Genomic DNA, 17,143 nt, shown 5'->3' with positions numbered 1-17,143 from the left:
TCTGGCGAGCCCCGGCCAAGGATGGCAGGGGCTCCATCTGTAATCGAACCGTGTGCACGCCCTATTAGACTCTGAGCCTGGCGGGTAAACTGCCGGGTAACTCTGAGGATTCAGATGAAATCCCGGCGGTCGGGATCCCGGCATTCAAAATCCCGACGCCGGAATCCCGACCGCCAAAATCCCGACAAGGGGGGGACATGGACACCCACGGAGGGAGAAACTGTCGGGATTTCGGCGGTCGGGATTTCGGCAGTCGGGATTCCGGCGTCGGGATTTAAACTGCATCCCAACTCTGAGCCTGGCGGGTAACCTGGGGGCACCTGATGTACTGTACATGTTACTGTTGTGATTACGTTACCTTTTTCTATAGTAGACTATGCAACTAGTCAGAGTCCAATTCACTCCTGCACTTTATGTTTTTATTCTTCTGCACTTTGATAAATACTGTTTAAACTAGTTTTCTCCATTTGTTTCATAGGAGTTGCTGCTGAATGGTGACGGTGTGATTCCCAATATTGGCCTCACCCGAATAGGGTGTAATCCTCTCTGTGGATGCGCAATTGTCAGCCATAAAACATAGCGCATGTCCTCTGGTAGGAGACTCCACCTGACCTGCTTGGGGTTGTACTTAGAATGATGCTGTTATACACTAGGGCAGTGGCTCCCGAACATCATGGCGCCCTAGATAATCACATGCTTTTTGCGTCACCCCTAGACCAAAGGTTTCCTATTGAGATATTTCACAAAGAATATTAAGTAATTTGTGTTTATATGTCATTCTTAGGTTCACTTATGTGATGAGGGACAGGATTCTCTTCTGTCTGTCCACACATCTGGATTTTCCTAACACACTGACCATAAATAATTGAAGTTTTTCCTGGACCCCCAACCCAAGTCACCCCTGAAAGTGTCCTGAGGCCCCCCAGGGTGCCACAGCACACAGTTTGGGAACCACTGCACTAGGGAGTTTTGCTTCTCCTCTCTTGGAGCGTCTAAGATCGGGGGAATGATATCACTGAAGATTACATTTAGCAGAATTAAATTGCAGGACATTTTATCAAGCTAGTGCTGACAGATGCTTTGGTGTAATTGTTCCCATAGTGTGCCCAGGGCTGTGTACGCAGCTTTACCAAATGTTGGTCAGTAATTGGATGCAGTCAAAATCCCGACATGGTCAAAATCTTGAATGGGTCAAAATCCTGACAAGGACAAAATCCCGACATTAATATCCCGACAAGGTCAAAATACCGACATATAGAATGTACAGGTGAAACCTCGCGACCTGTCGACTCAAAGTCATGTTGACTTTTTCACCTGTACATTCTATATGTCGGGATTTTAAATGTCGGGATTTTGACCATCGGGATTTCATAGTGAATCCTCAGTAATGTGAGCATTGTATAGCGGGGCGGGGACAGGATAATCTTCCGACACAGATTTTCAGGACCATTTTACAGAGCCGCGGTGGCCAATTTGTGTATTCTGAAGGTTATCCAGATAAGGAACGGTCACTAGGTCGACCACAGGAAGGTCGACATATACTGGGTCAACCATTGAAGGTCAACAACCTCAAAAGGTTCACATGGGTTTAGGTCGACACAAGAATTAGGTCAACATGGGGAAGGTCGACAGCCAAAAGGCCAATGTTTTTTTTTTGTTATATTTTTAGCTGACATGTGCCGACATGCGGATTTTCATGCCCTACCATCCACTAGGGCGTGCAGGGAGAATAAAATAGTGTGCCAAGCGTAACGAGGCACTGTGCCCGAAGTATGGAGAGCACAGCCAGCCATGCGAGGGGACGCGATGCACCGATACGGTGTCCATGTCCACTGTGTCGACCTTTTGAAAACCCCATATCGACCTTTTGAGTTTTATTGTAGATCTAGACCAAGAATAGTAATAGAATATTAGGACAGAACAAGGGTGACATGTACATTAAATACGGGGTTTATAGGCAACTTGTAATCCCTGTGGACAGATTGCCAGACTCCAATGTCCAGAAAGCCGATCTGCTTCATTGAGCGGACACTGAGGTCTGTGGGAACCTGATACTAATCCTGACCACCCGCCTAATTCATTCAGAGTATTGGTTCAAGTTTGGGTCACATCAAGAATCACACTACTGTAATAGTACGTCCGCAAGTATCCCAACACCCCATATTCCATTTGTTATGGCATTGTGTATTCCTGGAATTAGAAATGTATTCACATCACAGGATGAGAGATCACACTCTTTATAATATATGTAATATAGGAGCAATAAATAAACCAGAGAAATAAGGGTGATGGGTACAATAGATAGAATTTATTATAAAAATAAGTTTTACAAATATTGAGAGAGCATGTAAACTTCCTAGCAGATGTTATTTCAATAATAAAAGATCTGTGAGTAGCGATGTCTTCTACCATCCTGGACAGGGGGCGATCCATGCTGCAGTATGCAGGGGACAGAGGACCTTGGCTCCAGCACATTGGATCTGGCAGTACCGTCAGCTGCCCACAAACATCTATGGGACCAGGGCATGTGCAAATATACTGGTTTCTAGGGTCTGCATTACTCATTATTTTGTATACACTGAAGCCTATTTAGCAAGATGTCAATTTATTAATTGCTGCAGGAGATAATAAACTACAGATCCCAGGGTAAACTGGCACTTGTGGTTCTCTAGTTTTATTGATATAAATACACATGCAAAAGTGTTTTTTATTTTTCTGATAAAATGTTTATTTACTCAAGGCATACAGAAGTATACAGACACTGCCCGCTTGCCTCTGTGACATCACAAGTTGGAGAGCGACAGAAGTTGGCTGGTTTACACTAATGATAAAGTTTGTTAGGTATGTGGAGCAGCACAGAACATAAAAGTTGGATGGTTGGAGGAAAGTTGAGGCCCATACACACTAGGCGCTTTTGAGCTCAAAGTTGCCACTTTTTCCGTTTTGAGCTACTTTTAACTCAAAATCTCCTAGTGTGTATGGGCAGGCAATGAGCGGTGAGCGCTGATGTACCACAATACTTCACCCTGTATAACAGGATAAGTGGGAGACTGTGGAAAGTCATGTCAACTCCTCTTTCTGCCAGCACTGCTTGCTTGTTGCTTCCCATTCCCCATAACCTCCTTTTCTCTATCTGCCACCCCGCCTGCTTTCTGCATCCCACTCCCCTTCACCTACTGTCTGCTGCCACTGCCTGCTCTCTACATCCCATTCAGTCACCTATTCTCCTCGATCTGCTACTACCGCCTGCTTCCTGCATCCCACTCCCCTCCTTTCCTCTATACTGCTACCACCTGCTCCCTGTGTCCCATTCCCTGTCAGTTTCTTTCCTCTCTCTGCTACTACTGCCTGCTTTCTGCATCCCTTTTTCCTCCTCTATGCCACCACTGCCTGCTTTCTGCATCACATTCCCTGTCACCCATCCTCTCTCTGCCGCCAGCACCTGCTTTCTGCATCCTATTCCCTATCTCTTCCTCTACGCTTTCTGCTGCCACCACCTACTTTCTGCATCCAGTTTCCCATCACCTTTCTCTGCACCAATGCCCCTTTCTAGCCATGATTTGGGTTGGTTTATTTTTTCATCAAAATATTAAAATGTAAAGAAAATAAAAACCTGGCCTCCAACCGTCCCCTCTAGCCAAACCATCACTCGCCTTTATTGTGTTCATGTTATTTCATGAAAAAATAAACTGACGCAAAAATATTAGACCTCCTGTCTTTGCTACCACCGACTGCTTCATCACTTTCCCCAGCACTTCCTTTCTTCTCTCTGCTGCCACTTCCTGCTCTCTACAGCCCATTGAGTCACCTACTCTCCTCTATCTACTGCCATCGCCTGCTTCCTGTGTCCCACTCCCCTTCACCTACTGTCTGTAGCCACTGCCTGCTTTCTTCATCCCGTTGCTTGTCACATCCTCTCCACTCTCTACTTCCACCACCTGCTTCCTATTCCTATTCCCCTTTACCTTTATTCTGTGTCCCATTCACGTCAGCTCCTCTCCTTGCTGCCACCACCTCCTTTCTGTGTCCCATTCCGCATCACTTACTGTCTCTGGTGCCACCTCCTGCTTTCTTCATCCCATTCTGTCACTTCTCTCTGTATTGCCACCTTCTGCTTCCTACATCCTATTCCCCTTCACCTACTGTCTCTGCTGCCACTGCCTGTTGTCTGTGTCCCATTCACTGCCACCTCCTCTCTTTGCTGCCACCACCTGGTCCCTGTGTTCTATTCACCATCACCTACTGTCTATGCTGCCACCGCCTGCGTTCTTCATCCCATTCCGTCACCTCCTCTCCTCCCTCTGCTGCCACCACCTGCTTCCTGCGTTCCATTCCCTGTCACCTACTGTCTCTGCTGCCAAAGCCTGGTTTCTTCATCCCATTCAGTCACCCCCTCTCATCTCTCTGCTGCCACTGTCTGCTTCTTGCGTTCCATTCCCAGGCACCTACTGTCTCTGTTGTCACCTCCTGCTTTCTTCATCCCATTCCATCACCTCCTCTCCTCTCTCTGCTGCCACTGCCTGCTTCCTGCTTTCCATTCCCAGGCACCTACTGTCTCTGTTGCCACCTCCTGCTTTCTTCATCCCATTCCATCACCTCCCCTCTCTGCTGCCATTGCCTGCTTTCTTGCATCCCATTCCCCGGCACCTACTGTCTCTGCTGCCACCGCCTGCTTTTTTTATCCCTTTCCCCTCACCTCCTCTCTTCTCTCAACCTCCACCTCCTGCTATCTTTATCCCTTACTCCATCACCTATCCTATAAAAAAAGTAAACTAACACAAAATAATTAAAATTTATCTTGATTTCTTGACTTGTGTATTTGATTTTGTATATCTTCAATATAATTTCAATACACTTTTATGATTAAAACAAATATTCAATGTTAAATTCTCTGTCACCTCCTGTCTCTGCTGCCACCGCCTGCTTTCTTCATCCCATTCCTCTCCTCTTCTTTCTTTGCTACCTCCGCCTGTAGTCTGTATCCCAATCCTCACCACCTCCTGTCTTTGCTACCTCCGCCTGCTTCATCTCCCCGTCACTGCCTCTCTTCTCTCTACTGCCACCACCTGCATTTTTCATCCCATTCTGTCACCTCCTCTATTTACTGCCACCGCCTGCTTCCTGCCTCCAATTCACAATCACCTCCTGTCTCTGATGCCACCGCCTGCTTTCTTCAATCCATTCCTCATCCTCTCCCTTCTATGCTGCCACCGGCTGTAGTCTGCATCACATTTCCCTTCACCTCCTCTCTCTGCCCATACAGCCTGTTTTCTGCATTGCATTCTCCTCCTCTCCTGCCACTGCTTACTTTTGGCATCCCATTCCCTGTCACCTCCTCTCTTCTCTCTGCGACTACTGCCTGTTTTCTGCATTCCATTCCCTAACACTATCTCTCCTCTCTCTGCTGACACCACCTGCTTTCTGCACTTCATTCCCTAACTCTTTCTCTCCTCCTTCTTTGCTGACACCACCTGCTTTCTGCGCTACATTCCCCATTGTCACCTCTTCTCCTTCTGCTGCAACCACCTGCTTCCTGCATCCCATTGCTTGCCACATTATCTCCACTCTATACTGCTACCACCTGCTTCCTTTTTCCTATCTCTTCCTCAACGCTTTCTGCTGCCACGGCATACTTTCTGCATCCAGTTTCCCATCCATTTTCTCTGCACCAATGCCAATTTCTAGCCATGTTTTGGGTTACTTTATTTTTTCATAATACAACATCATAAACATATTAAAATGTAAAGAAAAAAATAAACCTGGCCTCCAACCGTCCCCACTAGCCAGACCATCACTCGCCTTTATTGTGTTGTTGTATCATGAAAAAAGAAACTGACACAAAAATATTAGACCTCTTGTCTATGCTACCACCGACTGCTTCATCACTTTCCCCAGCACTTCCTTTCTTCTCTCTGCTTCCACTTCCTTCTCTCTACATCCCATTGAGTCACCTACTCTTCTCTATCTGCCTGCTTTCTTCATCCCGTTGCTCGTCAAATCCACTCCACTCTTCACTTCAAACCACCTGCTTCCTACTTCCTATTCCCCTTCACCTACTCTGCTGCCACTGCCTGTATTCTGTGTCTCATTCACGTCACCTCCTCTCCTCTCTCTATTGCCACCGCCTGCTTCCTACATCCTATTCCCCTTCACCTACTGTCTCTGCTGCCAATGCCTGTATTCTGTGTCCCATTCACTGTTGCCTCCTCTTTGCTGCCACGGCTGCCGGACGGGGTCCCGACAGTCGGGATTCCGACAGTCATTAACCCGACGTCGGGATCCCGACTGTTAAAACACTGACGGCCGGGTTCCCGACGGCCGTCGGCTATTTTCCATCGTGGGGGTCCACGACCCCCATAGAGGGAGAATAGAATAGGTAGCTCGCCACCGTGCCCGCAGCGAGCCTGCAAGGGGCTTTGTTGCACTGGCCACGCTGTCTGAGAACAGGCAGTCGGGATCCCGACGTCGGGATAATGACTGTCGGGATCCCGACTGTCGGTGAATCATACCACACCCGCTGCCACCACCTGGTCCCTGTATCCCATTCACAGTCACATACTGTCTTTGCTGCCACTGCCTGCGTTCTTCATCCCATTCCATCACCTCCTCTTCCCTCTCTGCTGCCACTGCCTGCTTCCTGCATTCCATTCTCCATCACCTACTGTCTCTGCTGCCACCGCCTGCTTTCTTCCTCCCATTCAGTCACCTCCTCTCCTCTCTCTACTGCCACTGCCTGCTTCCTGCATCTAATTCCCCAGCTCCTACTGTTTCTGTTGCCACTGCCTGCTTTCTTCATCCTTTTCCCCTCACCTCCTCTATCCTCTCACCCTCCACCGCCTGCTTTCTTTATGCCTTTCCACATCACCTATCCTATAAAAAAGTATACTAAAATAAAAGTAGTAAAATGTATGTTGATTTCTAGACTTGTATATTTAATTTTGTATATCTTCACTATAATTTCAATAAACTTTTATGATTAAAACAAATATTACATTGTAAATTCTCCATCACCTCCTGTCTCTGCTGCCACCTTTCTTCATCCCATTCCTATCCTCTTCTTTCTATGCTGCCACCGCCTGTAATTCTGCATCCCATTCCTCACCACCTTTGCTGCCACTGCCTGCTTCATCTCTTTCCCCATCACCACCTCTCTTCACTCTACTGCCACCGCCTGCATTTTTCATCCCATTCTGTCACCTCCTCTCCTCTATTTACTGCCACTGCCTGCTTCCTGCATCCCATTCCCCATCACCTAATGTCTCTGATGCCACCTCCTGCTTTCTTCATCCCTTTCCTCTTCTCTCTTTTCTATCCTGCCACCGCCTGTATTCTGGGTCTTATTCCCCATCCCCTCGTCTCTTTTGCTGCCACCACCTGCTTTTTTTATCCCTTTCCATCACCTCCTCTCCTTTATTTTCCGCCACTGCCTGCATTCTGCCTCCTTCTGCATCCTTTTCCCATAATGCTCTTACCAGCGTCACCATCAAATACAAAGGTCTTATACTACTTGACCCGTGTGTAGCCTTTGCCACTGTAGATGACACTCATTCAAATGCTGCCACTGCCTGTAGTCTGCGTGCCATTCCCCGTCACCTAGTGTCTCTGCTGCCATCACCTGATTTCTTCATTCCATTCCATCACCTCCTCTCCTCTCTCTGCTGCCACTGCCTGCTTCCTGTGTCCCATTCCCTGTCACCTACTGTCTCTGCTGCCACCATCTGCTTTCTGCATCCTATTCCCTATGTCTTCCTCTGTGCTTTCTGCTGCTGCCCCCTACTTTCTGCATCCAGTTTCCAATCACCTTCTCTCTCTGCCACCACTGCCCCTTTCTAGCAATGTTTTGTGTTATTTTTTTTTTTCATAATACAACATCACAAAAATATTGAAATGAATAAAAAAAAAAACCTGGCCTCCATCCGTTCCCCCTCTAGCCAGACCATCACACGCCATTATTGTGTTGTTGTATCATGAAAAAATAAACTGACACAAAAATATTAAACCTGCTGCCACCGCCTGCTTCTTCCCTGTCCCCATCACCTCCTCTCTTCTCTCTGCTGCCACGGCCTGTTCTCTATCTATCATCTACCTGTCTATCTATCTACTTACTATCTGTCTATCTATCTACCCACTATCTATCTATCTATCTATCTATCTATCTATCTATCTATCTATCTATCTATCTATCTATCTATCTATCTGCCCTAGTAAAAGTCAGCTATGATTGGTTAATGGATGGACATCAACAGGGTATATATATAGACCCAGAAGGACAAACGGCTTGTTCTCCTGATGAAGCATTTGTGAAACAGCTGTTGAGAATATGTTAGGCAGGGAGTAGGGATGTTTGGTGTATTATACTTGCAAATGTAAAACGAGTGCTATGTGTAGTATGGTGGCCTCAACCCAGCTAGTGCTGTCTCAACTCTAAATACTGCAGACCCAGTGAGCAGGCTGCAGAGAGTACAAAATAAGAGAAGCACTATTAGAAATATATCTATCTCATAAGTATATGCTTAGTACTGCAGTAGAGAAACAAACTTGGGCAATTTCCAAAGTGGCCACTAGATGGCGATATAGGCCCTTTTTTCATGTTTGATCACACTGATACAGTGTATAAAACCAATTTAGGTACAAAATACATGAAATTTATGGCTGCAGTGAGACTTATGAATATAGAGGAGGAAGTAGGAGCCATGTATCTTTATGATAAAGAGTGTTGAACAAACATATAGACCAGAGATAAAAAGAAAGTAAAAAATAAAACTATTTTCAGATCAACACCTACACATAAAACATTCCCCATCCCCTGCTGCCTTGCCTATTTTAATCTATTAAGCACGATTTCTTCTCTTTCCAAAGCACAAGTGCTACAAGCACTTAATTAATGTTGTATGTCAAGTATATGTGAACCTTTAAGTTCTCCAAAAATGTCACCGCTAGAGGGAGCATCTTACTCCTGTAAATCCACCCAAGTGAGTGGACACAGGATTTGTGGAAACTTGTTTTATTAACGTTCAAATAAAGATTATTAAGTTTTAAAGTGTGTCAGATTATTTACAATTATATGGTGTGCATCCATAGAGCAAAACCTTTTCTCTTCTTCTGTTATGTACCTGACGTGATATTTGCCTGGATAGCACCCGCGCCGCTACAATAAGGCGACAACTTTGGAATCCCCATAACAAGTGATACACAGGGGACCATACAGAGTGCGGAAAATCCCTAACCCAGTTCCCCCATCCCTACTTTCCACTAGTAAAAGTCACCAATGACCTGCTGTCAGCCAAATCCAAGGGTCACTTCTCCCTGCTTATCCTTTTGGACCTATCTGCTGCCTTTGACACTGTGGATCACCTTCTCCTCCTCCACACACTCCAAAACATTGGCCTCTCTGGCACAGTCTTCAACTGGTTTTCCTCTTACCTCTTCAACCGTTCCTTCTCAGTCTCTGCCTCTGGCTCCACCTCACCACCTTCCATCCTTCCTGTCGGGGTCCCTCAGGGTTCCGTCCTTGGCCCCCTTCTGTTCTCTCTGTACACCTCCTCTCTGGATGCACGCATTAACTCCTTTGGCTTCCAATATCACCTCTATGCGGATGACACCCAAATCTACCTCTCCTCTCCTGATCTGTCCCCCACTGTTTTCTCTCAAGTTTCCAACTGCCTCTCTGCCATCTCCACCTGGATGAGGATGGGGTGTGGGGAAGCTTGGAGGACCTCTGCACAAGTTACACCTGTGTGTTGAAGAATTTATTAATTATAACAGCTGTCTGCTCTTTCCCTGACAGATCACACCCGGCGCCGGCGAGACCTGACGCCGTTACACAGCGCCAGTCGGGAGACATCCAAAAGGCTCTCGGACTACACAGAGCTACCCGGCGGCAGGTAAGCAGTGTTAGCCACACTGCGTTCCTATTTCTTTTGGGATTACTAGCTCACCCTATATTTGTAGCAGTGTCCCTTCACCGCAGCAATATATAGGCTGGGCACAGAACTCCAATAGCAACTGGTACCAGCAAATTTCATTGTATTTTTGCTTCCAATGCATTAACAACGGTGATAACTGTAAACGGAGGGATTTTATTCAAGAGCGTCTGGGGCATAGCACATATCCACTCCCACCAATGTTTGGTAGCAATGGGACCTGGTAGCTATTAACATATACCCAGACGCATCTCTGTTTCTCTCTCCTCTTTTCATTTCTATTTTTGTACACACTTTCGCTAGGAGTTATCCTATCACTACAGGGGGGATTCGGCAGGACCCTGCTCTGATTACAATTCAACAGGGCACCTTATACCCTCATATAAGTGACAGGAGATACTCCACTCTATACTTCTAACGCGGCCTATGGTGAGTACCGCTCACTTCCCACCAATGTTTTAACACTGGGAAGCAGCAGCCTACTAGCCCATCAGGCATAAGCCGTCTTCTTGTCACGTTGACACAGCACTCCCTATTACCCTTCAATTAGCACTCTCATCTCCACCCATTAAATTTCGGCAGGACCCTGCACTGACAGTGTCAACAGGGCACCTTTTTATTGGGGAAGAGACAGCAGATGCTATTTCTTTATACCTCTCCAGTAAAACTCCCTGCAAACGGACTGACTACACACTCCACTCACGGTGTCGACTTAGGACTACGACTAGTCGGTCGACATAGCAGCATTGTTTGTGTGTACCACCGTGGAGTTCTATACCCATCTTAAATCCAAATAGAAAACCACTAATATCACCCTCTTGTTGTGGCTACCACTGCATTACCTGTCTAACCGCAAGCATTTGGAGCTCTGTGTTTGTTATCATAAATTGTTGCCGATTGAGCCAATTGTCATTTATTTATTGTTTCATTTGAGAACGTAACGGATACACATTGTACAATTTGTTGGATGAAACCCACTCAGATAAATTAATCCATTTCGCTATCAGCGTTTTTTCTTCAATATCAGTGTATCACATTGACCCACATTAGTGGATTTATTTACCCACATTGGTGGAGCAACACCAGCGACATAACGCTGGAGGGACTCAATTGAGTCCAAATAGTGTTTTTTTCCACTGATTTATGTTATATGTAGTTTGTACTTGTGTCTCTGTCCATTATCAAGCCTTTCAGATTTCTTGATTAAAAGCTATGTTTTAAATTCTACAACCATTACATAAAGATTTATTTTTGACAAGCGTGCCCCCAAACAAAGGAGAGTACTTTTTCTTTTTTCTCCAAAATTTCCACCTGGATGTCTGAGCGATTTCTGAAGCTGAATATGGACAAAACCGAACTTATTATCTTTCCCCCACCCAGAGCTATGTGCCCTACTAATATCTCTATCACTGTTAACAACACCATCATCTCCCCCGTTCCCCAACTCCGCTGCCTGGGTGTCACTCTTGATTCCTCCCTCTCCTTTGCACCCCACATCCAAGCCCTGGCCCATTCTTGCCGGTTCCAGTTACGCAACATTGCTCGCATCAGGCCCTTTCTCTCACAGAGTGCAACTAAACTGATCATCCACGCATTGGTCATCTCACGGCTTGACTACTGTAATGCTCTCCTCACCGGCCTCGCTCAATCCCAACTGGCTCCTCTCCAATCTGTCCTCAATGCTGCAGCCAGGCTTATCCTCCTCTCCCGCCGCTCTAATTCTGCCACTCCCCTTCAACAAAATCTGCAATGGCTTCCATTCCCCTACAGAATCCTCTTCAAACACCTCACACTCACATACAGGGCCATCTCAAATTCCATTACTCCATATATCTCTAAACTCATCTCCATTCATACACCCTCCCGCCCTCTACGGTCGGCTGACGACTGTCGTCTCTCCTCCACCCTGATCACTGCTTCCCATGCTAGAGTACAGGACTTTGTCCATGCTGCACCCCTTCAGTGGAACGCACTCCCTCGCTCCATTAGACTCTCCCCGACCTTGCAAAGTTTCAAACGGGCACTGAAAACTCACCTATTCATCAAAGCGTACCCTTTCACTGCATAAACCAGCTGGTTCTCCGACCCCTTGCCTGTTTACATCCTGCTATCTAACCACCACCCACTTGCTTGCACCTCTTGTAATCTGTCTGTCTCCCCTTTCTACTAGATTGTAAGCTCCTCTGAGCAGGGCCCTCTTACCTCCTGTTGTCAAAGCCCACTTATCTTCACATTTCACTCACAGCTCTCCTATACTCCAACACTCAGTGACCATCTTCGTCTGCATACTCATCTCCATCATTGGCCTCTAGTTGTATGTTGATTGAGTCCTCACTACTTACTTTTAAGCTGTAATGTGTATTGATCTGTGGCGCTCTTTATTTGTACTGTATTTTTGTTATTTATTCAATGTTATGCCAAGTTTTGTCTCCCTGTATTGTTCCTTTGTACGGCGCTGCGAAACACTTGTGGTGCCTTATAAATAAAATTATAATAATAATAATAATAATAATATCTATCTATCTAGTTATCTATTCATCCACTATCTATTTTCCCACTATCTATCTATCTAATCATCCACTATCTATTTATTTATCCGCTATCTATCTATCTATCTATCTATCTATTAATCCACTATCTATTTCTCCACTTTCTATCTCACTATATATCTCACTCTAATATATATGTCTTCACTATAATATCTTATATGCTTAATTTTTTTTTTGCTGCCACCGCCTGCTTCATCTCTTCCGTCACCTCTACTCTCCTCTCAACCTCCACCGCCTGCTTTCTTTATCGCATTCCTTTATCTATCTATCTATCTATCTATCTATCTATCTATCTATCTATCTATCTATCTATCTATCTATCTATTCATCCACTCTCTATCTCACTATATATCTCACTCTACTACATATTTTCACTATAATTTCTTATAACATACTGTATATGCTTAAAAATGTTTCAAATGTAAATAAAAAAAAAAATGTGCCACGCCTGCTTCATCTCTTCCGTCACCTCCTCTCTTCTCACTTCTGCCACCACCTGCATTTTTCATCCCATTCTGTCACCTCCTCTCCTCTATTTACTGCCACCGCCTATATTCTGCGTCTCATTCCCCGTCGCCTTTTCTCTTTTGCTGCAACCGCCTGCTTTCTTCATCCCATTCCTCTCCTTTCTTTGCCACCACCACCTGCTTTCTGCATCCTATTCCCAAATTGCTCTTACCAGCGTCACCATCAAATACTTGTAGTCTTATACTACTTGACCTGTGTGTAGCCTTTGCCAGAGTAGATTACACTCATTCAAATGCTGCCACTGCCTATAGTCTGCATACCATTCCCCGTCACCTAGTGTATCTGCTGCCACCGCCTGCTTTCTTCATTCCATTCCATCACCTCCTCTCCTCTGTCTACTGTCACTGCCTGCTTCCTGTGTCCCATTCCCTGTCACCTACTGTCTCTGCTGCCACCACCTGCTTTCTGTATCCTATTCCCTATGTCTTCCTCTATGCTTTCTGCTGCTGCCCCCTACATTCTGCATCCAGTTTCCCATCACCTTCTCTCTCTGCCACTTCTGCCCCTTTCTAGCCATGTCTTGTGTTTTTTTTTTTCATAATACAACATCACAAAAATATTGAAATTAAGAAAAAAAAACCTGGCCTCCATCCGTTCCCCCTCTAGCCAGACCATCACACGCCTTTATTGTGTTGTTGTATCATGAAAAAATAAACTGACACAAAAATATTAAACCTGCTGCCACCGCCTGCTTCATCCCTGTCCCCATCACCTCCTCTCTTCTCTCTGCTGCTACGGCCTGCTCTCTACATACCATTTAGTCACCTACTCTCCTCTTTACTGCCACTGCCTGCTTCCTGCGTCCCACTCCCCTTCACCTACTGTCTGTTGCCACCTCCTGCTTTCTTCATCCCATTCTGTCAGCTCCTCTCTCTACTGCCACCACCTGTTTCCTACATCCTATTCCCCTTCACCTACTGTCTCTGCTGCCACCGTTGGTTTTCTGTGTCCCATTCACCGTCACCTCCACTCTTTGCTGCCACCATCTGCTTCCTGTGTCCCATCCCCTGCCACCTACTGTCTCTGCTGCCACCGCCTGCTTTCTTTGTCCCATTCATTCACCTCCTCTCCTCTCTCTACTGCTGTCACCTGCTTCCTGCATCCCATTTGCCGTAACCTACTGTCTCTGCTACCACCGCATGCTTTCTTCATCCCTTTCCACATCACGTCCTCTCTTCTCTCAACCTCCACCGCCTTCTTTCTTTATTGCATTTCCCTATCTATCTATCTACCCACTATCTATCTATCATCTACCTGTCTATCTACTCACTATCTGTCTATCTATCTACCCACTGTCTATCTATTCATCCACTATCTATCTATTTACCCACTAGATGTCTATCTATCTACCCACTATCTATCTATCATCTACCTGTCTATCTACTCACTATCTGTCTATTCATCCACTATCTATCTATTTACCCACTAGATATCTATCTATCTATTAATCCACTATCTATTTATTTATCCACTCTCTATCTCACTATATATCTCACTCTAATATATATATATATATATATATTTGTCTTCACTATAATTTCTTATAACTTTTATGCTTAAATTTTCTTTTGCTGCCACCGCCTGCTTCATCTCTTCCGTCACCTCCTCTCTTCTCTCAACCTCCACCTACTGCTTTCTTAATCGCATTCCTTTATCTATCTATCTATTCATCCACTATCTATATATTTATCCACTCTATCTCACTATATATCTCACTCTACTATATCTTTTCACTATAATTTCTTATAACTTATATGCTTAAAAAAATTTCAAATAAATTTACATTTTTTTCTGCCACTGCCTGCTTCATCTCTTCCATCACCTCCTCTTCTCTCTACTGCCACGCCTGCATTTTTCATCCCATTCTGTCACCTCCTCTATTTATTGCCACCGCCTGCTTCCTGCGTCTAATTCCCCATCCTCGCCTCTCCTTTCTATGCTGCCACCACCTATATTCTGCGTCTCATTCCGTCGCCTCCTCTCTTTTGCTGGAAGGTCCTGCTTTCTTCATCCCATTCCTCTCCTTTCTTTGCCACCACCACCACCTGCTTTCTGCCTCCTTCTGCATCCTATTCCCAAACTGCTCTTACCAGCATCACCATCAAATACAAAGGTCTTATACTACTTGATCTGTGTGTAGCCTTTGCCACTGTAGAAGACACTCATTCAAATGCTGCCACTGCCTGTTTTCTGCGTACCATTCCCCTTCACCTAGTCTCTCTGCTGCCACCGGCTGCTTTCTTCATTCCATTCCATCACCTCCTCTCCTCTGTCTACTGTCACTGCCTGCTTCCTGTGTCCCATTCCCTGTCACCTGCTGTCTCTGCTGCCACCACCTGCTTTCTGCATCCTATTCCCTATGTCTTCCTCTATGCATTCCGTTGCTGCCCCCTACTTTCTGCTTCCAGTTTCCCATGACCTTCTCTCTCTGCCACTTCTGCCTCTTTCTAGCCATGTTTTGTGTTGTTGTTTTTTTTCATAATACAACATCACAAAAATTTTGAAATGAAGAAAAAAAAAACCTGGCCTCCATCCGTTCCCCCTCTAGCCAGACCATCACACGCCTTTATTGTGTTGTTGTATTATGAAAAATAAACTGACACAAAAATATGAAACCTGCTGCCACCGCCTGCTTCATCCCTGTCCCCATCACCTCCTCTCTTCTCTCTGCTGCTACGGCCTGCTCTCTACATCCCATTTAGTCACCAACTCTCCTCTTTCCTGCCACTGCCTGCTTCCTGCATCCCACTCCCCTTCACCTACTGTCTGTTGCCACCGCCTGCTTTCTTCATCCCATTCTGTCAGCTCCTCTCTCTACTGCCACCACCTGTTTCCTACATCCTATTCCCCTTCACCTACTGTCTCTGCTGCCACCGTTTGTTTCCTGTGTCCCATTCACCATCACCTCCACTCTTTGCTGCCACCATCTGCTTCCTGTGTCCCATCCCCTGCCACCTACTGTCCCTGCTGCCACCGCCTGCTTTCTTTGTCCCATTGAGTCACCTCCTCTCCTCTCTCTACTTCCGTCACCTGCTTCCTGCATCCCATTTCCCGTAACCTACTGTCTCTGCTGCCACCACCTGCTTTCTTCATCCCTTTCCACATCACGTCCTCTCTTCTGTCAACCTCCACCTCCTGCTTTCTTTATCGCATTCCCCTATCTACCTACCCACTATCTATCTATCTATCTACTCACTATCTATCTATATATTCATCCATCCACTATCTATTTATCAACTCTCTATCTCACTATATATCTTAAGCCCCCCATACACGGTCCATTAATCGGATCCGTTGTGTGCTTAAACAGCACACATCGTGTCAGATCGCATCCCTTGTTCATGCTTTGTGCATGCACTGCGATCCGATCCGATGTGTACCTAGTACAAAAAGTATGTGCAGCACATACTTTTTGTACCGTACTATGTGATGCGCGGGAGCACGCATCGCATAGTACAGAACGGAGCCGGCGAAAACGGAGCGTGTATGGGCTCCTTTACACTTACATGTCTTCACTATAATTTCTTATAATTTATATGCTTAACATTTTTTTTGTTGCCACCGCCTGCTTCATCTCTTCCGTCACCTCCTCTCTTCTCTCAACCTCCACCGCCTGCTTTATCGCATTCCCCTATCTATCTATTCATCCACTATCTATTTATTTATTCACTCTATATCTCACTATATATCTCACACTACTATATCTTTTCACTATCATTTCTTATAATTTATATGCTTAAAAATGTTTTGCTGATATATAGCCTCCAATTATCACCTGTTTGGGGGTCCCCTCCGCTCCTGATACCTCCACCCGACCTCCTAAGAACCTCTGGAGAGGGGAGACGGCGACTGCAGACCCGGGGTCCCCTCTGGTGGTGATGCGCTGATCGCGGCCTAGTCTGCGGCAGAAGCGGGGGCCTAACTTTGTTGCCACCACGCGAGCTCCAGTACCGCTCGGCGGCTCCAGAGAAGTGGGGAAGCGGCCCAAAAGACTCCTCATAGCCTCCCCGGGTGAGCAGACATCTGCCCAGACCCAAGGAGACCCCTTGGAGAGACCCCTGGATTATATCTTTTACTGCCAGGTTGGTGCCCGCAGCTATCTCACCTTGCCGTTCAGCCCTTGGCACTGGGGGAGCTGTAAGT

General features: G+C 45.9%; 1 long non-coding RNA gene across 1 annotated transcript in view; it reads left to right on the top strand.

Moving 5' to 3' along the window:
- Positions 1 to 462: 462 nt before the first annotated feature.
- Positions 463 to 17,143, top strand: part of LOC146027108 (uncharacterized) — a 40,351-nt gene continuing 23,670 nt past the window's right edge. Inside the window, exons 1-2 of the long non-coding RNA XR_014454673.1 lie at positions 463 to 593; positions 2,741 to 2,841. This is a non-coding gene — a long non-coding RNA (uncharacterized LOC146027108). The remainder of the gene's footprint in view (positions 594 to 2,740; positions 2,842 to 17,143) is intronic.

The sequence above is a fragment of the Crinia signifera genome, chromosome 8 (genome assembly GCF_055691185.1).
Source record: "Crinia signifera chromosome 8, ASM5569118v1, whole genome shotgun sequence".
NCBI classification, from domain to species: domain Eukaryota; kingdom Metazoa; phylum Chordata; class Amphibia; order Anura; family Myobatrachidae; genus Crinia; species Crinia signifera.
Note: the sequence above shows the minus strand (reverse complement) of the source record. Positions and strands in the feature narration are given on the sequence as shown.